At 37.4% G+C, this 21705-nt stretch overlaps 1 protein-coding gene and 1 pseudogene across 6 annotated transcripts in view; one reads left to right on the top strand and one right to left on the bottom strand.

Moving 5' to 3' along the window:
- The window catches only part of PRR16 (proline rich 16), a 219343-nt gene that overhangs the window by 167267 nt on the left and 30371 nt on the right, over positions 1–21705 (top strand). The gene's annotated exons all lie outside the window — the stretch shown is intronic.
- LOC118703663 overlaps positions 8487–21705 on the bottom strand; it is a 28548-nt pseudogene continuing 15329 nt past the window's right edge.

The following is a 21705-nucleotide window of genomic DNA, read 5'->3' on the forward strand; positions in this document are numbered from 1 at the left end:
GGAAGAAAAATCAACAGATACATGCATACTACAAGTACCAACAAATATATGTATAAGTATCAGTAAATCTTTTTTAAAAAAATAAGTAAAAACTGACAGAGGAACAGATCATCCTTTTACCTTATAGAAGATTATTAGAGCAGACCACTGAGAAGACATTTGATCAGGGGAGGAAATAAGGAAAGGGAACAAGGCCAGGCACTGTCTGGGGAAGAGTATTTCAAGCAAAAAAACTAATGTGTAAAGCCCTGAAGCAGGGCCAGCTTGGGCTGTTAGGTAAAAAAGGAGGCCAGATGGTTAAGCAGAGTGAGGAAGAAGGAGTGAGCAGGAGTTGTGGTCAGGACAAGATCATGGCTATTTGATTAATTTCACTCTTGTCTTTCAGGACTGTGATCTCCTCAAGGGTTGCACATTTGAGCTTTGTGTTTTGTATTCCCAAAACAATGCACAATCTGGCACATACCAGGTCTTCAGTAAATATTTGTTGAATTAATAAATAAATAAAAAGCATGATTGAGATGCAGGGGTTAATGCCCCTCAGATGTTTGGTCAGTCACAGCAGAATGAACAAAATGGACCAGAATGTTCAGGGCCCTTCAGCATTTGATGTGGCTGAAAGGGTAGGAGGTATTGCAAGAAGCAAGAGAGAGACGTGAGTTTGTGCCAGGCCCTGGAGAGCTCTTGGCACCATCAGGAAGAGCTAGGATTTTATTCAGTAGACAAGTGCAATGTTGTTGGCATAATATAATGGGATCAAACTTTCATTTGGGGGATTAGTCTGCTTGTAATGTGAGAGATGAAATAAAGGATATACTTGGAAAGAAGGGTCATTGCACATCATAGGGAGTGGTTGAAAGGCCTTAGCATATCATTAGCATATTGTGCTTTGATTGGTTGAATGGATCTAAAAAAGGAATATTAACTTTGTAGAATCTACAGGATTTCAAATATATTTATGGCATCCAGTTTCCTGTGTATGGACCTAATGACAGGCCATAAGAGCAGGGAGATCATTTTCTTTGAATTGGGACAATATTATCATTTATTGTCTGAATTGTTTTTTTATATGTCTGTATGATGATATTTAAACAAGTAGGAAAAGGGCTGTGTACTATATCACTGTTATCAATTTCCTTTGGTGTGATGACTTGCATATGTAATTCATTAAATATTTGCTTAGAATTTAAAAAAATCAACACATTTTTATTAGATGCACTTTATAAGCTCGGGGAAAAGGGAAAAAAATCAGGACTGTGTGATTGAAGTGGTATATAATTTCCTCTCAGTTTTCATTGGGAGTAAACAAATGATTACAGTGAAAAGTATTAGCACAGAAAAATGAAAGGAGTTAGCTGTTATCTTTGCCATATTGTCCATGTGAAAAGATGATATAAACATCCCTAAGTTCATTCAAAGCGAATCTTGAAGGGAAAAAAAAGAATTAATTATCATAAAAATTGAAACCCTGATGTAGTATTCTCAGTTGTTGATGGGATGAAAAAGGGCCAAATATTTTATTTTCCTAAAGAGGGTGATTTTCATCAGCATCCTCTATTAAAACATCACTTGATTCCCTAGACTAATCTAATATCATAATAAGCATTTAGTTCCAATTATTCTGTCTGGTTTTTAAATAAGTCCCTTCTACTCATGCCTAATATCTCCCTTCTGGAAAATTTGTCTTGATGTCTAGGTCATTTCTCCAAAATTTCACATCGCTATGAAATAAAAACAAGGAGCCATGAAATTTAAATGTCCAATATTATGCTTTCTTTAGCATCACCATGTAACTAATGAGTAGATATAACATCTCTTATACCTAAAAGCACTGTATTATTTTGTCTTTCATCACACAATTAGGCAGAATATACCATACCCTGAAAGTGTATTATATATACACAATTCTGGGCATTTGCCTGAAGCTTCCACTGGTTCTAGCAACCTCACAGCTTTTCAACACACACGAATACAAGAAATGTAAAGCCTGACCTAACTTGTATCAGGCACTGGGGAAACAAAACCAAATTATGACATGGCTTCTGCCCTTTAGAGGTTCTTTATAGAATATATTGTTTTACTATTTAACAATCATGTACTTATATTTCAAACTTGGTTGAGCATCATCCCATGTGCTAAGAGGTCACTGGTTTGATTCCTGGTTAGAACACATGCCTGGGATGCAGCTCCATGCCTAGTAGGAGGGTGTGCAGGAAGCAGCTGAGAGTCTATGTTTCTGACTCTCCCTCTTCCTCTCTCTCTCTCTTAATTCAATAAAAGCATATTTAAAATTTATCAAAATAGTCAATATTTTTTAAAACTAGGCATACAGACAGCCAGTTAAGAATTTACAGCAGTTGAAAGCTTATCCTCCGGTAAAGGGTAAACAAAATAACCTTACATTTGTAACATTTTTAGTATCAGTTTGTTTTATATCATCATTGATTCTCTACAAATAAATATAGGTTTCAATATAGAATTCTTCATCACTTTGTGCGGGATATTACTTAATGCCTGATAGAGCTCTGAGGGGAAATGTTCCTTTTAAAATCTTTCCCCTTTGAACAGACTTGTGCCTTGATGGCAGAAAGTTAAATTTAATAACTTTTATAATAAAAAAATATCTTGAGACACTCGCTGCCACAAACTCCAGCCCCAGCCTCACCTCAAGCCTGCTGGGAGCCCCCCCTCATACTCTCATGCACCCTCACCAGCACCTAGGTGGCCTGTGCCTTCCCTCCTTTCTGTGGAATTCTCAGGCTGTAGTAATCATTCTCCCACTGGACTATGAGCTCCTTTGCTGCAGGAATTGTTTGTACTCTTCTCCATACTCTAGGCCCTAAGAAAAATATAGGCAACATTGGTGTTTAATTTTGAATGAAAGAGTGAATGGATACTATAGTCAGAAGACAACAGAATGCCTGTCATCGAGGGGAGGGGTGAGCCTTAAATCAGAGACTCTGAGACCCGAGACCTGTGGATGGTTTCTAATAATCCAGCATTTTGGAATGTTCGGGGACAGAGAAGAGGATCATTATCCTAAACACGTGTCTTTGTAGTTGGCACTAAATTGGTTCATTTAATGTAATTAAAAGCATGTTCAGCAGGTCAGCATTGAATATAGTGAATAAGAGAATGTCATGGGCTGCCTGTGATCATAATAGTTCTGATAATGCTTTGAAAAAAAATATATATATGTATACGAAGGAAAGTTGATTTGTAAATAATTCTTTTTCGCTAAACAGAAGAAAATCTGAACAAGGAATTGGAATTGACTCCTTCAGATTCCAAGCGTGGTAGTCATTATCTGTGGGTGTCACAAAGTCACAACTGCGCTTCCCTCCTGTGTGCCTGCGGCAGCGCAGCTGGAAGTGAACAGAAGGCTTGGCTGTTGAAAGGTCATCTGCAAGGGCGGGGGCACGGGAACGTCTGCACAGCTTTCCTCAGTACTCTGCAGTTTGTTGATTTTTTAAAAAGTTATCTAAGAATGATAAAAGTAAACAAGTTGCAAGCTGCTCAAAACCAGAATCCTGTCGTTCTCCCCTGAGTCTGAGCAAACACAAATGGCATCCCCATGGGCTAAGGCAGCTGCCATTGTCATAACTTACTGTTCCGTTTCTTTATGTTTTAAGAGTTCATTTTTAGTATATTTCATAGTTCAAAGTTTAATGTGCTTTAATAGTGAACAATGGCTTGGGCAGGGTAGAAAATAAAGGAGCACTTGCTATTGGTTTTAGTCATTTGGGATGTAGGCTAATGGAGAGGTTCTATCTGTTGCCTCTTCTGACGGACTTGCTCATTCGTCATGGGTGAGAAACATTCTGTGACAAGTTCCTATGCAACAGGGATGAGCCCAGGGCTGTGCACCCCCAGCGGCTCTCTATGGGAATCTCCATGGTAACCTCCCTGGCCCTTCTAGCCACCTGTGCAGGAGCTTTGTTACCTAGTATGTAAGGAGAGCAGCAAAATGCCTTTGCCACTTTTCCTATTGGTCCTCCAAGTAAATTATCTTCAAACCACTAAAATCCCTCTGTAGCGCAGAACACCACTGAAGCTTCTCTTAAACTAAACCACCAAATTGTCTTTATTGCTGAATTATCGATGTCCTGGTCTGGAAATTATTCCCTTTTTTGGTTTCTAAGACTTCACTCATAATTCCTTCCATTATTTTCCTCCTTTCTTACCTGAGTTCCTGGTTTTCTTACCAGCTGCATCTGCACTCCCCAGGTTTAGTGCTTGCCTCCCTTTGCTTTACATATTGTATACGTTACCTGGCTAATCCCGTTCATTTATAAGCTGAGGGTTCCCAAATTGCTGTACTCAGAGGAATAATCTCTTAAAAGTTCCAAATGTGTGTTCACATTCCTATTATCTATAGACACGGTTGTAACATAAACCCAAAATGTCCAAGACAGTGCAGTCTCCTCTCCAAAACCTCTGCTATGATTTTTTCTTTGAAACCTCACACCCACCCCACTCTGCAGGTACCCCTTAGAGTAAGGCCTGAGAATACCACTTACACACTTTGAATAATTCCTTTATATGTAACATGAAAATATTTGCCTGCAGCATTGCTGTGAAGATATATAGATTTCACAGCTGCTGCTTGTATAAAATAACTGTTATATATTTTATCTATTTAAACAAAAGATTTCAGGAGTCAATTCATGTTAAAATATGGAGACCCAGAAAAGAATAAGTTGACTAGAGGAGTCTTCCATAACTTTATTTTCAAAAATCATTAAGGAAACTTTAAATACATTATATGAAGGAAGTATCTTAAAGATTAGAAAAAATGGGTAATAATAGTACAGAAAAAAATAGTCTAAATGTCAAAAACACAAGTTTGATTGAGTAAACTATGGAATGTCTATTTAATGTCATATTAGGCATTATTAAAAGTGGTGGGTCAGTGCTTATAATTAAATATTATCACAAAGAAATTATAATATAAAATTACCTATATTATATGGTTAAATTATGCAGTAAAGAGCATTGCATTTAAATATATTTTAAAATATTTATTATAACTATACATGGAAGCTGAGCTAACTTTTTAAATATTGTTTATTGTCATTTACTTTTATAATTTAGGAAATCAAATCAAGCTGGTAGAGCAGCAGTGTCTGATCTAAAGAAAAAAACAAGAGTAAATATTTAAACAATATTTTGACATAACAATAAAAACCTGTTTTTCCCATCAAAATGTCTTTTTTTGCACAGGAGCCTGAAAGGATTTTGCATTTCTAAAAAAAAAAAATGAGACACAAAAAAATAGCAAATGATTTTCCTTTCCTCATTGTCCAGCGAGGAGGCAGTTTTTAAGTTAAAATTTAATGAAACAATTAGGAAGTGATCTTAAGGAGATATTTTTCCATTGGTGGCAAATAATATTAAGTTCCCATAGGATCTCTTATTTAAGCAATAAATAAAAGGGGATACTTTGAAATCAACTATGACCTTGAGCTTTGCTGGCCTTGTTTTCTCTTGGGAACTCATGTTGACAGGTTTAAGAAGAGCATTTATTCAGACTCTACAGGAAAACGCTTTATCTGTCTGTCAAACTGAATGGTGTGTTTTTCCACATCTGGGCAGCAGTAACCTGCAGTCCAGGTGCTCGAATGTCTTATTTTTAACACGGTTTTCTCTGTTTCTTCTCACTATATTCCTGTAGGAACCATATATTACTATTAAATCCTTTGTTGGTGAATACCTTTGAAGCATGCATCTATTATTTCAGAATATGATTGCAAAGCTATAAGCATTTTCAGAATGAATAACTGACACTTAATTTTTGGTGCTTATATAGCAAAGAAAGCCTTACATAGCATATGTTCAGTACTCCACTATGCTTTTCCTCTATGTCCTCTAAGCCATTTCATTCTACGGATACTGCAGGAGCCTGTTCTCTTCTATTGCTGAAATCAGTGGGACTCCAATAGCATATGTTGCTCATGCTTAAATCCTTTTGAATGCTGAAGTGCTACAATGTAAAACATCCTTTAAACTTCTTAGAAGTTAGAGAGATCCATCCAGGATGGAGATATTTGAATTGGTGGACCCTTTATTTTTTATAGCTCCAGAAAGCCAAGGTAATTGTGAACATGGATGGTTTCTGAATTTGGACATTTCTGGATTTGCATTCAGATTCTGATAATCTCCAGCTATGTGACCACAGGTACATTTGTAAATCTCTCTGAGCCCTTGTTTCCTCATATACCAACATGGAAGAATAGCACTTATTTCTTGACATAATTTTGAGAATTAAAGTGAAGTGGACATATGGAAGTATCTAGCACTGTTCATATAACCTTTTAAGAGTCCCATATCTGTTTATTGTCTGTCTCTCATCCACAAAAGTATAAGCTTCATGAGAGCAAGTATCTTTTGTGTTCACACATGGATGCTTGACTGAATAAATTAATGAATAAAAAGACTTAGCAGAATGGGTCATGTCCTCAAGAAGCATAAATAAAAATAAAAATAAGTGGATGTAAGTAGTAGCAAGCAGTATAGTTAGATATAATTTTGATAGGCTGCCCTCATGGAAGAAATTAGCAAAATAATTTGAATAGAAAATTCAAATTTCTATGTAAAATGCTCTGCCAAAGAAGCACAATACTTTAGTAGGATGTTTATATAAAACATGCTTTCTTTATTAGATATCTTTATAAAATTTGTAATGCTGAAAGATGAATATTTAGCTCATCTCCCAAAGTTACATGTGTCTAAATATATATCATCAAGGCTTATGTTGCTATCAAAAGGCAAGGCTGGCCCAGCGGTGTGGCTCAATTGGTTGAGCTTTGTCCCTTATGTCAGGAGGTCACCAGTTCATTTCATGGTCAGGCCACATGCCTGGGTTCTGGTTCCAGGAGGGAGTCATTTGATGATTCTCATCATTGATGTTTCTATCTCTCTTTCCCTCTCTCTTCCTCTCTCTGAAATCAATAAAAACATATTTTAAATATTTTTTTAATTTAAAGGCAAAGTTGAAACTGCAGATCATGAGCCCTATACAGTTATAGAAGAAAATGAGTTACATTTCTTTGTCCAACACAACTCTGAGAGCAAGATATATATATATTTAAAAAAATGTAGTTGTCATGTCTGAGCTGTATATATAAAAATCAATTTCTTAGAACAGTAAATTGAAACACAAAATTGGGACTAAAAGCAAGTAACAACTGAAAACCTATTGAGATTGTCTCACCAAATTGGCATATTTTATATTGTACAGATGACATCAACCCATAAGTTTAAGCTTGTCAATGGAATACTTTCTAAGACATATATTCTGTATTCTGTTTTTGCCATAGTTGTTTCTTTGTCTCTCTTTTCATGAAAAAAATATTATAAGTTGATAATTTAATAACATATTTAACATATGTTTGAAGATAACATGGACGTTTCATGATTTCAATTTTCTAGATATCTTGCAATTTCTATCAGTTTTGAGGAAGCAGTATTCTGCAGGGATTTTTCAGTAAACCTCATATAAATTCTCATAAAAACAAAAAGATATTTTAAAATTTGCCCTAGCAGGTTTGGCTCAGTGGAGAGAAGATCGGCCTGGGACTGAAGGGTCTTGGGTTTGATTCAGGTCAAGGGCACATGCCTGGGTTGCAGACACAATCCCCAGGAGGGGGCATGTAATAGCAGCTGATCAATGATTCTCTCTCATTTATGTTTCTCTCTCTCCTCCTTTCCCCTCTGAAAGCAATAAAAATATATTCTAAAATAAAATCTATGTAGCAAGTAAATAAAATTGGAAATGGGAGAATCTTTATTAACTAAATTGTTTTATGGTAAAATACTTACATGCTCAATCAAATGGCCATAGGATTCTAGAATAATACTCAGTATTTGAAGTTTTGGTTTATTGAATGATAGCCTTATGACTAGTGTCTATTAATCTCAAAATAATGGCTATGTCATTGAATACTTTGGGGACATAGATCATTTTTTTTAAATTGAATATGCTGTGTCCATTGATCATGAGTAGAAACTGTCCCCTGATATATTCTCTTGTGAGAAGAAAAAGAGTGGTCATTCTGGGTATATTATGTAGTCAGATGCTTTCTGTCGTTTCACCACTGTGAAGTTACAATTTTTCTCCTTGGAATTAATAACACTTCAGATTTACCTGATTTGCTATTTATGGCTTTTGCATTTTGTTCCCTGATTAAAAAGACCACTTTCATTTGAGGATTATAAGTAAGTTAAGAAGAGACAGTCTTCTGGTACTTTTTATGCTCATATTATTACATTAAATTTTTTTTTTATTGTAAAAGACCCAACTTTTCCTCCTAATTCCACATGTGAACAGCAAAATACTGTCTCTTCTGCCCCAGCCTCAGGGGGCCTCTGAGGGCGGTGAGGCGGCTCCTGCACGGTGCCCTGGAGGAGGCTGTTCCAGGCCATCTGTTTGCCATCCTCACGGGGAAAAGCAGGGAGTGCTGGAACCAGGTGTTGTGCGGTTTAATAGCTCAGGCCTGACTTCTGCCTTTAAGACTTTTTAAGGCCACCTGTGTTTTGTGTTGTCGGTGCTGCTGTGAAGTCCGACCGCAGCCCTCCGCCCACCAAGAGAAGGCGCTCAGAGCAGGATGAGAGGGGCTTTCCCGACCGCCAGTTCCGGATGCCCTTTGCCCTCGGGTTTTCTGTGGCATAGCTACGCTCTGGGCGATGACGATGCTCTTGCTGCCTTTGATCTTGACCCATATCAGCTCTGACTCCTTCACCTGGCGGCGTCCTGGCGCTCTGTGGGCTGGGAAGCTGAGGCTGGCGAGTGTGTGGCCAGCATGTGCAGAGGCCATGGCTGCGCTGCTCCCTGGGCTGTGCCCTGCGGGGGCACTGGCACCACGTGGGTCCTGCTTGCATTAGTTTTCATTGGTAGCTGGTGCTGGCCCAGGGGTGCCTGTTGCAGGATGCTGGCTGTCTGGACAGGGGTGGGCAGCGCCATCTGAGTCCAGGTTGGCCTAGATCGTCGCAGGAATAGGTTCCACTTGCACTTGTCGGTGATCTTCATTCTCCTGGCTCTGCCTTAGCAGGGGCCAGCGCAGCCCAGTGAGACCAGTCCCACCACACTGGTGACAGACGCTGCTGGATCTGGTGGACGACGCGACTGAACCAACTGCACGACAGGCAGCTGGGAGGTTGAGGTCAGGGTTGGTGACAGTGTGGGTGATGGGCTTGATCTTCCGGGGCAGCTCCCTTCTCCCCACAGCGACTAAGAGGTGCACTCAGCAACCCCCTCTCTGCCATGACAGCCAGTGGGCGTGCGGCACCAGGCTCGGGCTCCGGGGAACCTGCAAACCTTCCCTGGGCAGGCGCTCAGGGGCCTGGGCACCACTGCAGTGATGAGAGGCTGGACACCTGAGAGTCTCAGGTGGGTTTTAAAGCTAGGCACGCCCCAGGCCATCTTTTCCTGAAAGCCTGCTCTGTTCATTTGCTTTCTGAGGCAGCGTCTGTTCTCCAGAATGAGCCTTGGCCCGGTTCTTCCTGGGAACATGGTACTTTGATGAAATAACGATTCAGAAAGAGATTGTGGTGAATTGAATCCCACAGCCCTAGTCCACAGTCCTGTACTGCGGATAATTTTTAGTGATATGAGTATAAATTCCACATAGGGTGAGCTGTTTATCAGGAGCCATAATAATTGCTTGTAGGATTAGGTGTATATAAGAATAAGGTGGCTTTGAGTCATCCTTTGGTCTGTGTCCATCTGAAGTTTCCTTTTCATTTTCTGACTGCGAGTTGTCAATCATTAAATTAAAGTCAGGTGCTATCGCTTGGCCTATTTTGTAGTGAAGATCCTGCTCCCCAGGCTGGATGGGCGGGATTTGCAAGCACGATGGTTTCCGTGGGGGAGGGCAGGGGCTGATGAGGTGGGCCATGGTGTCTGGAATGCTGATGGTCAGGGGCGAGATGTGGGCCTGCACGGGATTCGGGCACCTTCTGCTTCTCCTTCTTCTCCATGGATGGCAGTGACCTTTTCTTGATGTTTGTGCTCCCATGCCTCTGTGACATGCCGTTTTGGAACTCGCCTTTCTTGCCAAGGCAGTGCAGGTAGAAGTTGTTGCTGGCTACCTGGTCGGCCGGGCTGCAGGAGGGGAGGGCTGGGGGGTCCCTGCCAGAGCCACTGCCCAGGAGCATGGAAATCTCCAGGTGGCACCAAGAGATGAAGCTGGAGTGGGCCAGCCTGTCCAAGCCTTGCAAAGAGTTGCAGTCAATGGTCCGCGAGCACTACTTCATCAGGTACTGGAACGCCCTGGCCCCCGCTGCCTGGGGCCTGCATGGGTCAGCGCCTCCAAGGAGCTGAGGCCCAGCCAGGCTGCTGGCCATGAGCAATAGTGGCGGCCACATTTTAAGACTGACTGTCATTCTGTTACTTTCAATAATTTATAGTTAGCTCTGTTCATTCTTTTCTAAAAGTAGTTGTTCTTCTATTCCATTATATTGCTTTTTGGTTGCTTTGCATCATTTCCATATAGTGTTCAGTACAGAAATATGTTGGTGAACGTGGTTTCCTCCTGGCCCAGGCAACCACAACTATGCTTGGTGCTGGCATTAGTGAAGCATATGCAGTCCGCTCCATGCCCTGGTCCCATTCTAGTTAGGTGTGATTTGAACCTAGGAATAGCTCTCCTCTGAAGTTATAATTGATTTTCTGTAATGCAACCTCCAGGCTCTGAGGCAAATAAAAATTTGGAGCCACAAGAGGCATTCAGTAATACTGTTTGGGGAGACTTCTTGAGCCAACTGAGTCTGTAACCTCCCAATTTTGTTGACTGTTTTTCCTTAACTCCTTACTACTTATCTGTGAATGATTTCTTTCAAATGAAACAGTGGATTAGTGGTTTGAAACCTTCATTGTGTATTAGAGTCATCTGGTATTTAAATATATATATATATATATATATATATATATATATATATATATATATATGTGTGTGTGTGTGTGTGTGTGTGTGTGTGTGTGTGTGTCTGTGTGTCTGTCTAGGTCTGAGTGCCAGATATTTGGTTTCAATCACTACCAGTCTACCAGTGGACTCTGGTAGTGATATTTTTCAAAAGCTCCTGGGGCTGCTTAATTTGTAGCGGGAGTTGAAAGTCAATGTAATAGAGAATAAATCATGAGGAATACCCATATTCAGCAGTGATGGTAAGAGAATACTGGCTTAACACTACTACAGTTCAGGATAAGTGAAAGTAAATTATTTCCATTTCATTTGGAATCACAGGAAAAATTATTTTGAGTAAACTATTGTTCAGTGTAGCTATTGAATACACACACATTTCTTCTGAGGAATAAAAGTAATATTTCCTTTGAAATTTGGTTGAAAACTTAAAATCTTACCTTTACAGCCAACTGGATTTGAAGTAATTTACTCTATCAGTAATTTAGTACTCTTCATTGGCTCTTGAAGAGAAAGCTTGATTTCATATTTACTTGAAATTTGCAATCATTATGAAGAAAAAGAGTTCAAGGTTAACTATATATTGAAAATCACAAGTTTTGTTGTTGTTGTTTTTTTTATCCAAAACACATAACAGTTTTATGCTCAGAGACTGGCCATATGTGTGGCTCTAGGGAAATGGCTATAGTTTAAATTCACCACTTAACCTACTGTGTTACTTGGAAGGCTAACTTAGGCATGCTCTATGCATTCAAGTTTTTTTTTTTTTTTAATTAATCTAATTGGTAAATTAAGTATTCCAGCTTTTTCTTGGTTGAGAACCAATGTCACTTAGTAGACCAGAGCAAAATATAATACCCTGTTTCCCCAAAAATAAAACAGTGTCTTATATTAATTTTTGCTCCCAAAGATGCGCTAGGTCTTATTTTCAGGGGATGTCTTATTTTTCCATGAAGAAGAATACATTTATTGTTAAAGGAAAATAAAGGAAATTTATTACCTGTATATGATACAGTAATACGGTAGTTGTCAACACAAACCAGACAAACTGTGAATCCTACAGTATCAAGAATTTACTCATTTATTCAGTGACAATCATGTCATCATCTTCTGGAACATCATCATAACAATATAATTGCTGGATTTCCTGGTGAATTTCTTGTGACTCCATTTCTTTCAGAATCAGTGGACCAAATCTCTCATTTTTAGCCTAGGGGGGCCCTATTTTCAGGGGGATGCCTTATATTTCACTCAGAAGGAAACCTGTAAGTAGGTCTTATTTTCGGAGGATGTCTTATTTTCGGGGAAACACGGTAACTGAAAATTTAGTCAGGTTCTATCGCATATGGATAGCTTTATCTCAGCAAATACTCCAGTCCTGATAGACCTGATCAGATGAGGGATTCTCAAAACGTTGGAAAACAGGGAGAGGAGAAGTATCACGTGTTATCTACAAAAGCTGCCCTACTGGCCACTCATACCCACAATAGATGCCTGTAGATACACAATCTGATATTAAATTGATAGGTATTGGCCAAGAAATAGAGCAACAGATACAGACAGAATCAGGTGCTTCTTGGAATCCAGGAATTTATTCTGTTTTACAAAAAGGAAGGAAATAAGGGGGAAAGGGAGAAGCGAAAGATGGAAGGAATCATTCAGTTTATCAAACATTCCTATGTGTTATTTGTAATTCATGTTGCTCCCTGGATAATTAATATTTATAAAAGTATATATAATATATATATATATATTCAATTTTAAGAAATGAAAAAATCTATACTATTTACCATATTCTAAGAATTACTTTTTTAGAAATATAAAAAATTTAATTAAATTTAAAAAATTCTCATCAGTTGCCATTATATGTTTTCAGTATTTTATCCAATAATTCAAAAATGTGAATGATCACCACACTATCAAATTTCTATGTGGGATAAACTTGGTTAGTATGTTATCAGCTGAGTAAGCTTTTAGGATAGAGGGAATCATCAAATGCCAATCAATAATGTTTGCACTAGGAAAGCAGCATGTTTAAATAGAAAAAATACGTTGTTTCTTTCACATTTTTTTATCAATCATGTAAGTTTCATATGTTCAGACTTGAGTGAAGCTGACACTTCTAAAACAGCCAAGATTGCATAATATTAGCTTCCTTGGGCCAAATACTGGTAATTCTCTCCCAAGAAGATATTTGTCTTAGTTTTAAAAACTAATGCTGAACTATCAGATATTTCCCTTACAGCATTTTTCCTTCCATGTAAAAATCATTCTTTTGTGCATTCATCCATTGTCCTAACATTTTATGTGTGTCTGTATATACATAAATTGTGGTAGTGAGCTAAAAACTGTCAATGTGGTGAATGCAGAATAGTGAGAGAAGTAAAGACACATTTAATTCAAAACTTCAATAATGCTACGAGAGAAGAATGTAAGTTAGTATGGAAATTCGGAAGACATCAAAGGTAGTAACCTAAAAGTTTATATGAGGAAGTGTTATTTGAGCTCAGATAAACAGGCATTTACTTAAAAGTTAGCATGTCACAGAGATAAATGGGATGTGATAAATGTTTGAGGTAGAAGGGAACATGCATGAGGCTGGTGGGCCCAGAGCAAGGAAAGAAGTACTAACGACTATGAAAGAATGTGCAGTAATATGGAAATGACAAAATGAAAACTTACTTTTATTAAAGGGAAATGGCCGGACTGGTTTGGCTCTGTGGATAGAGCGTCAACTTGGGGACTGAAGGGCCCGGGTTCAATTCCGGTCAGGGGCATGTACCTTGGTTGCCGGCATATCCCCAGTAGGGGGTGTGCAAGAGGCAGCTGATCGATGACTCTCTCTCATTGATGTTTCTAGCTCTCTCTCTCCCTTCCTCTCTGTACAAAAATCAATAAAATATTAAAAAAAAAAAAAAAAGATAAAGGGAAATGGCCGAAACTGGTTTGGCTCAGTGGATAGAGCATTGGCCTGCGGACTGAAAGGTCCCAGTTTGATTCTGGTCAAGAGCATGTACATTGGTTGCAGGCACATCCCTGGCGAAGGGTGTGCAGCAGGCAGCTGGTCGATGTTTCTGTCTCATCAATGTTCTTAGCTCTCTATCCCTTTCCCTTCCTCTCTGTAAAAAATTAATATAAATATATATTTAAAAAATAAAAAATGAAGGGAAATGATAGAAATAGAACCAGAGTGTCATTTTGTTGTCAGCATTGCATAAATTTTATTTTTATAATTTTCAGCTTAAATAATTTTTATTTATTCTTATTTTTATAACTCATATTTCTGTTGTGTGTGCCAAGAGGCAGTAGTATGCCAAAACCTAAGCCACATGGGTCAAATAATAAGACTTAACTATAGATAGATGTAACAATTTTTTTCTTTGAAAACATTTAGGATCCATTTTTCTATGCATTATAGCTAAATCATTGTTAAACAAATTTTCACAGAAAATATTAGAAAATTACTAAATATTAAATTTGAAATTTTATATGATTGTCATAAAGAATTTATATTGTTGTAATATAAAGAATTCTATTTTACCATTAAAACATGCTTTATTTTTACATATTACACAAATCATCTTGTTTCTAGTAACTGGAAAACAAGTGTTTTAAGAGTTTGTATTAGTTTGTGATTTAGTTTTGAAAATCTCTTTCTGCACTCCCTCATCATAATGCTAAAACTGAAAACACTCCCTGTTGATATGAATCTTATATAATTTATAGTCTCCAGGATAAACAATCTTTTTCAAACAATTATGAAACCAAAGTTTGGGAAACTTTTTTTTTTTTAATCCTCACTCCAGGATATATTTTAATTGATTTTAGGGGAGAGAACAAGGGAGAGGGAGGGATAGAGACAGACATCAGTGTGAGAGAGAACATCCATCAGTTGCATCCTGAAAACACCCCAATCATGGGTCAACTAGATATGTGCCCTAACCAGGAATCCAACTCCTAGCCTTCCAGTGTATGGGAGGACTGAGCCGCATCAGCCAGGGCAAAAAACCAATGTTTGGAATTACAGAGTTTGCAAGGCAAAATCCTGAGGCTTTTTTAAAAATTACATTTATATTTCCCTATACAGCATATTGAATGGTGTAACCTCCTACTAAGGTATTTTTTGTTTTCAACTCTAGGTCTGGAAAGTATCATGGAGGATTAATAAACACATATTCACTGGACACTTACTTTTAAATCATCATGGTGTTAAATGGTGGAAAAGAATTATCATGTATCATGATTTCTCCCCTCAATTAATTTACAATCTAACTAGGAAAGTACACTTAAAGATTTTAGGATTATAGATAATTAAAAGCCAACTGAAATATGAGTGAAGTCCTGGGGTACAGAGTTGAGAATCAGCAGGGAGGGTGTGGGCCTGTGACCACTACCCTGACTAAAGGAAGATGTATATTGAAAAGCCATATGAAATAAGTTGGTCAGAGAAGGGTCAGATTATAAGAAAGCGATGATGCTACTCGAGACCTACAGAATGTGGTGGTAGGCAGATCAGAGATTTTTAGACAAGGCTGACTGACAGGCAAGTGAGGTAGGAAGAGAATCAGTTTCAGAAATGAAAGGCATAGTATATGCCAGGGCTGACAAGTATATATACATGGCAGTGGTAGCTCATTATCTACTATAGCAGCTAAGAAATACATTCGCAGCTGAGCTTTGAAAGGATGATTTTTGTAGTATTCTTTAATTTAGGGTCTAACATTGGACTGAGTTTAAATTCTGGCTCCAGCACTTTTATTTAACGGAAGTGATAGAAGGGAATCAGAGAGTGGGAAAGAGAAAAAGTTCATTATCTGTAATAACCTTGAGTTTGAATATTATGGGTGATTGGAATCACATGATTTGATAACTAAATTTTGCTCCAACTTAGTAACATGGAAAAATGACTTCCATGTGCACTTCATCCATAAAAGATGTAGAACTAGTTTTTAAGGTTTCTTCTAGTTCTTATTTTTGAGGTTTGTTGATGATGAGAACTCATAGGAGTGCTTATCTCCTAGGCCTAAAATATTCCATTCTCAGAGTACCTAGGAAGGATTGATAAATGTTGGAAGCATTATAATGACAGTGTCATTCTTGCAATCTAATGGAAGTAGGAAGCCACAAACTAATCAGTATGCTTGCATCAAAGGTATAAGAACTATTATTAAATGGGTGATTTATGGAATTTAAAAAAAAATAGAATAGGAAGCAGGGATCACTACAGCCTAGAAAAAGCTAAAAAAAAAAAAATCATGTGTCTTTCAGCTCTTTTCTTTGGCTCTGTCAGGGGAATACAGACTCAGGCATTTTTACAGTTTCTCCAAATTCTTTGAAGAAAAGGTATAGAATGGTTACATGGACTACTAGGTGGATCAGAAACTGATTGAAATTGCTTGAAGTTTCAAATATTTGATATGGAAAAGGGAGAATTATTGATTCGAAGAGCTCTATGGGATGGAATTCAAAGTGGAAATTGAAAGCCAAATGGTAGGAAAATTGCTGAACTTAAGACTTGAGATATGTTTAACAGAATTGTCTAACAATGATGTAGGTAACTTTAGAGGGTTGTGGGTTCTCAGTACTGATTGTGTTAAAAGAAAACGGATGCCCAGTGTCAGGGAACTGTAGAGAGTGTGGCATGGGTACTTACTGGTTTTGTCTGCAAGGCATGCTTTCCCCCAGGAACTTGCATAGCAATAATGCTTTGCTATGAGGAATTAACCCGCCTCCATTGGAGAAGGTCTAAGAGTGACTTTTTTAAAAAATATATTTTATTGATTTTTTTTTTGCCCCCCTCTTTCCCTCCCATACATGCCCTCCCTCCCCAGAGTTTTATGTCCATTGGTTAATGAATATTCTTTTCTCTCTTGGCCAAGATGGCAACTTGATGCAAGTCAGTCAGAATCTCTCTAGAATTTGATCTGTCAAGGTGGGCGTGTATTCATCCTTTAGGACAAACACAATAGAAAAATCCCATTAGTTCCCACAGCTGGATATTCAGAATTGCTCTAGTTTCTGTCCTTCCCAGGAAGTGGCTTTTCAGTATCTCACTTTTCTAATTAACTCATAATATTACAAATCTATGAAGATTTGCTTTCTGTTGTTTACAACCACAATATCCTGGTTAATACATATGTCAATATGCACATTGGTGATTGAACTAAACCTGCCTTAAAACATCTTTAAGTACAGGAAGCCTATACTTCTCTGATTTAAAATATATATATATATATATATATATATATATATATATATATATATAGGAAAATAATTATTTTATAATATATTATATATATATATATATATATATATATATATATATATATATATATATATATATAAAATAGGAAAAATGTTAGAAAAGTAGGGGAATTAGAAACAAAAATTGATAGGTTGAAAAATCCTAGTTGTATTTTCTTACGCTTGTGAATTTTTATGAAATTAGCTGCAATTACATATTTATTTAAAACTTTCTCTGTGGTCAAAGTGTCCTACAATTGTCCTGGATTAGATCTGTGACATACTTATCTGTAAATGATCGAAGGAACTAGCAAAGTAATTTCATGAAATCTGACATTATATCTGTCACTGTCAGCTTCAACAGATGAGCGGTCACATTTAAACTGCAGGCCAGGGAGACCCTGTCACTCATTCTCCTCTGGAACTAAGAGTGAAGAATTCCCTGACTGGAAGCTCTTGCTGTTAGATCCACAAGATGTTGTCTTCATGTATTTAAATATGTCATCTGGATGGTTATTGGACATATGCAAATGTCCAGATAAGAAATCTGAAACAATTCCCTCAGGTTTGGTTCTTTGTGAAGAAAATGTTCTCTGTATGTTCTTTCTGGACTCTGCTTGGCTAAACCACACTCCATGACTGACCATGGATGTTTTAAACCCTCAATTACCTGACCTCACACATTTGTATCTTTCCTATTTTCTCAGAATCATCTTGGCTCCTGCCAATTCTGTCCTCATGCCTTCTCTATTTTGAGTCTGCCATTTCTTAGGAGTGTTGATTGGACAAGTTTCTGTCCTTTTTGATTTTTTTGTTTGTTTCTATACTACTTAGACTCTGTTTTATCATTGGCAAAATAAAGTTGTTTGGCTTGCTCTAAAGCCTTAACCAGTTAACTGCCACGATATTTTGAATTTAAAAAGGCCCTCCATTTGTGTCTATAATTGAATATGGTGTGCATATGGTTAAATGAGTTATGACAGATAGCAAAGCACTATCTTCAACAAATATCCATGCATTATTGAATTTTTATTAGTATTATCATTGGTTTTATTTTAAAACAGAAAAAAAAAATAGAATGAAATCTTCAGGTCTGGCCAGTGTGTTCAGTGGTTAGCATCAACCTATGAACAAGAGGTCATGGGTAGAGTTCAGTCAGGGCACATGCCTGGATTATGGACTTCATCCCCAGTAGGGGGCATGCAGGAAGCAGCCAATCAATGATTCTATCTTTCTCCCTCTCCTTTCCTCTCTGAAATCAATAATAAAAATAAATAATGCTAAGAAAAATTGTCATGATGGGGCTATCAAGGGATACTTTGTCTGTGTTGAGCTAATTTCCTGTTTTCTTATTTCCTACACGATCTATAATAATAAAATCATAACATGCTAATTAGACCAGACAACCTTCTGGATGAAGCCAGGACTGTCTGGGTCCCAGGTGCCTGCCGGTGGCCAGAGGGATACCCGGGTCCCAGGTGCCAGAGGGAAGACAGTGCTGGCAGCCGGGGGAAGGCCTACTTTTGCATGAATTTCATGCATCAGGCCTCTCGTTTACAATAAACCTCTCTCAACTAAATCATCCTAAGCATGTATCTTTCTCACAACTAGAACAGTTGAAGGCAAATTGTTAATACTAGGAATTAAGCCCAGCTGGTGTGGCTCAGTGATTGAGCATTGGCCCATGAACTAAGGAGGTCACCGTTCAATTCCTGGTCAGGGTATATGCATGAGGCAGCTAATAGATGATTCTGATCACTGATGTTTCTATCTCTCACACTCCCTTCCTCTCTCTGAAATCAATAAAAAATGTATTTTTAAAAATGAAGTTTTAAAAAATACCAGGAATTAATCATCTGTTTTTTTTGTGTGAAATCAGTAGAATTTCAATTTGGTCTTAGTTCATTATAATTAAACAATGTATTGGTTAGAAAAAGGAGGCCATGGGTGAAACTTGGACCCACCAGCTCTTTTCTTTTGCTGTGTGTATGGTACAAAGAAGTAATATGATTGGAATGAATAACTGAATCCTTTTAATTTATGTTGTGGATTTTAACATATGCATTATTATGAAAACTCCATTGACATGAGTATTCTTAAAATATAAGGTTATGATATTTTTCTCATTTAAGATTAAATAGTGAAGTAATAATTATAGAATACCAGGAAAAGTAAGGTCATAAGCTCAGATAGTTGGTGGTATCTAATTGCATATAAGTCTCTTACAGTTTTTATTTTGAGAAAATTTAATAAATTATATACATGACATGAAAATGATATTTCTAGCCTCTGGATTTCAATAGGAAAAAAAACCCTATAATTTTCATCATACTCAATCTGTGAAGCTTTGACAATAGTATTAGAATAAAAATTTATCATTAACTAAGATTTGCTAGATAAGTGGAAGGAATGTAATTACATACTAACTTAGAACTATATTTTAATATTGCTACTTTGATTATAACTTCATTGTTAACTCCATTAATATTATTGTAATGTAGTTAATGCATAATTATAATGCATACTGTTTGTAATTATGTATTGAGGCAAATAACTCTTATTTGGAATCAAATTTTATGCATACAAAATGGAAATGGTTTATATTCATTACAAAATGTGTTAAGTAAACTTTTGTACATTCTGAAATTATGGTATTTTATATGAATATTGGTTTTCATAGTAAGTGAAAATAATAAGAGTAAATAATTATCGAGGCTTACGATGCTGGCTTTGTGCCGCAGTATCGTGTTCAGTGCTCTTTGTTTTTATTATTGACCAGCTTTTATCTACTATCTTTTATAGAAATTATGAGTTATTTTTATCCTAAAGTAGAGCATGAAAAATGATACAGAAATGATAACTTTGTTTTTATTTAGTCTAAATAATACATTTTTATAGTGATATAACTTTGTGGGGCCAAAAAAAATATTAGTATTTTTCCTCCTACCTTCTAACTGGACCAATAATCAAATTAACAGGGACATTTTAACAGTAGAAAATCCATTTTAACACATGTGCATGGGGAATTTACCTACACATAAAAATTCCAAAGATCCTGAGGCCACATTGGGAATATAACACATTTTTGGACAAAGGGGGACAGGGTATTAGGTTTCTTAAGTGGGAATGGGCGATTTACAGGTTTTTGAGGGAGAGCAGAGCACACATGCCAGGAAGTCCCCCAACTCTGTAGTGCCTGCCTCAGTGCTCCTATTTCATCACTCGACTGAATCACCTGCCACAACCCTGACACTTGAAGCTGCATTTCTCCGGCTATTCTCTGGCTCACACCTGGTAGTGGTCAGGGTACCACAGTGTTTCTAAGTGGTTGCTGATACTGGCATCACTGGGAGATAGGTTTAAAATTCTTTTATTCTGCCATCCATAACCAGAAAACTGATTTCATGCTTATAATCTTTAAAGTATTACGGATATGTTTATGGTATGTGCAAAGATAGTTCAGTCAGTATCAGAAAGGATTAGTCCATATGTGTAATATTAATTTAGTCAGCAAACATGACTGGCATATTTAATCTGTACCATGAACTGTGCAAGGTACCAGGGCTGCAGAAATGAATTATTTATCTTCTGATTGAAGAGCTCACAAATCCAGTAATGAAGATAGACACGTAGATAATCAGACAAGATACAGTGTGTGTGAGTGTGTGTGTGTGTGTGTGTGTGTGTGTGTGTAATTTTAATAATACAAATACTCCAATAGAGTAATAAGAATTCAGAGGAGGGAGCAAATAAATTGTATATCATGGCAAAGAGAAGATGCTATCTGAACTTGCCTTAAAATATTAAAATATTAGGAATTAATGAGGCAGAGGTGGTCCGGAAGTTCTAGTTAGTGAGGAAACAGTATGTACAAGAAAGGAATGGAGTCCTGGCCTGTGTGGCTAAATGGGTTGAGCATCATCCCATGCACCAAAAGGTTACCTGTTCAGTTCACAGTCAGGGCACATGCCTGGGCTGCCGGTTTGGTCCCTGGTAGGGGTGTATATGGGAGGCAACAAAGTGATCTCTCTCTCTCTCTCTCTCTCTCTCTCTCTCTCTCTCTCTCTCAAATCACTACAAACATATTTTTATAAGAAAGGAATGAAGCCATACAATATTTTCTTTCCTTTGCGGACAGTGAGCAGCATTTTATTTTGGAAGATAGGGTACATGCAGGAGGGAGGAAGTGTGTTTGGCTAGCAAAAGTGAGAGTGTACTGTCACAGACTTGTGAGTTTTACTCATAGAAAAATAAATAGGGAAAATGGATGACATGGTTCTGAGATTCTAATGAACTAGGAAATGCAAGACTGACCTCATTCCTCATGCGAGGCTTTTGCAAACATAAGATGCTATTTTGCCGGTACTACAGTGTTTCAGTTTAACATATCTTGTCATCTCAGCTTGAACTCTGTCCCCTCAACCATAGCTACTTATAGTCCTATTATGTCTTAAAGCTATTGTAGCTTTGTTCTCAGATACCGCAATATGAAAAAAGTTCTATTCCATTATTTAATTAGCTTCTCAAATAAATTAAGCATATCCAC

The sequence above is a fragment of the Pipistrellus kuhlii genome, unplaced genomic scaffold, assembly GCF_014108245.1.
Source record: "Pipistrellus kuhlii isolate mPipKuh1 unplaced genomic scaffold, mPipKuh1.p scaffold_m20_p_4, whole genome shotgun sequence".
Taxonomy (NCBI): Eukaryota; Metazoa; Chordata; class Mammalia; order Chiroptera; family Vespertilionidae; genus Pipistrellus; species Pipistrellus kuhlii.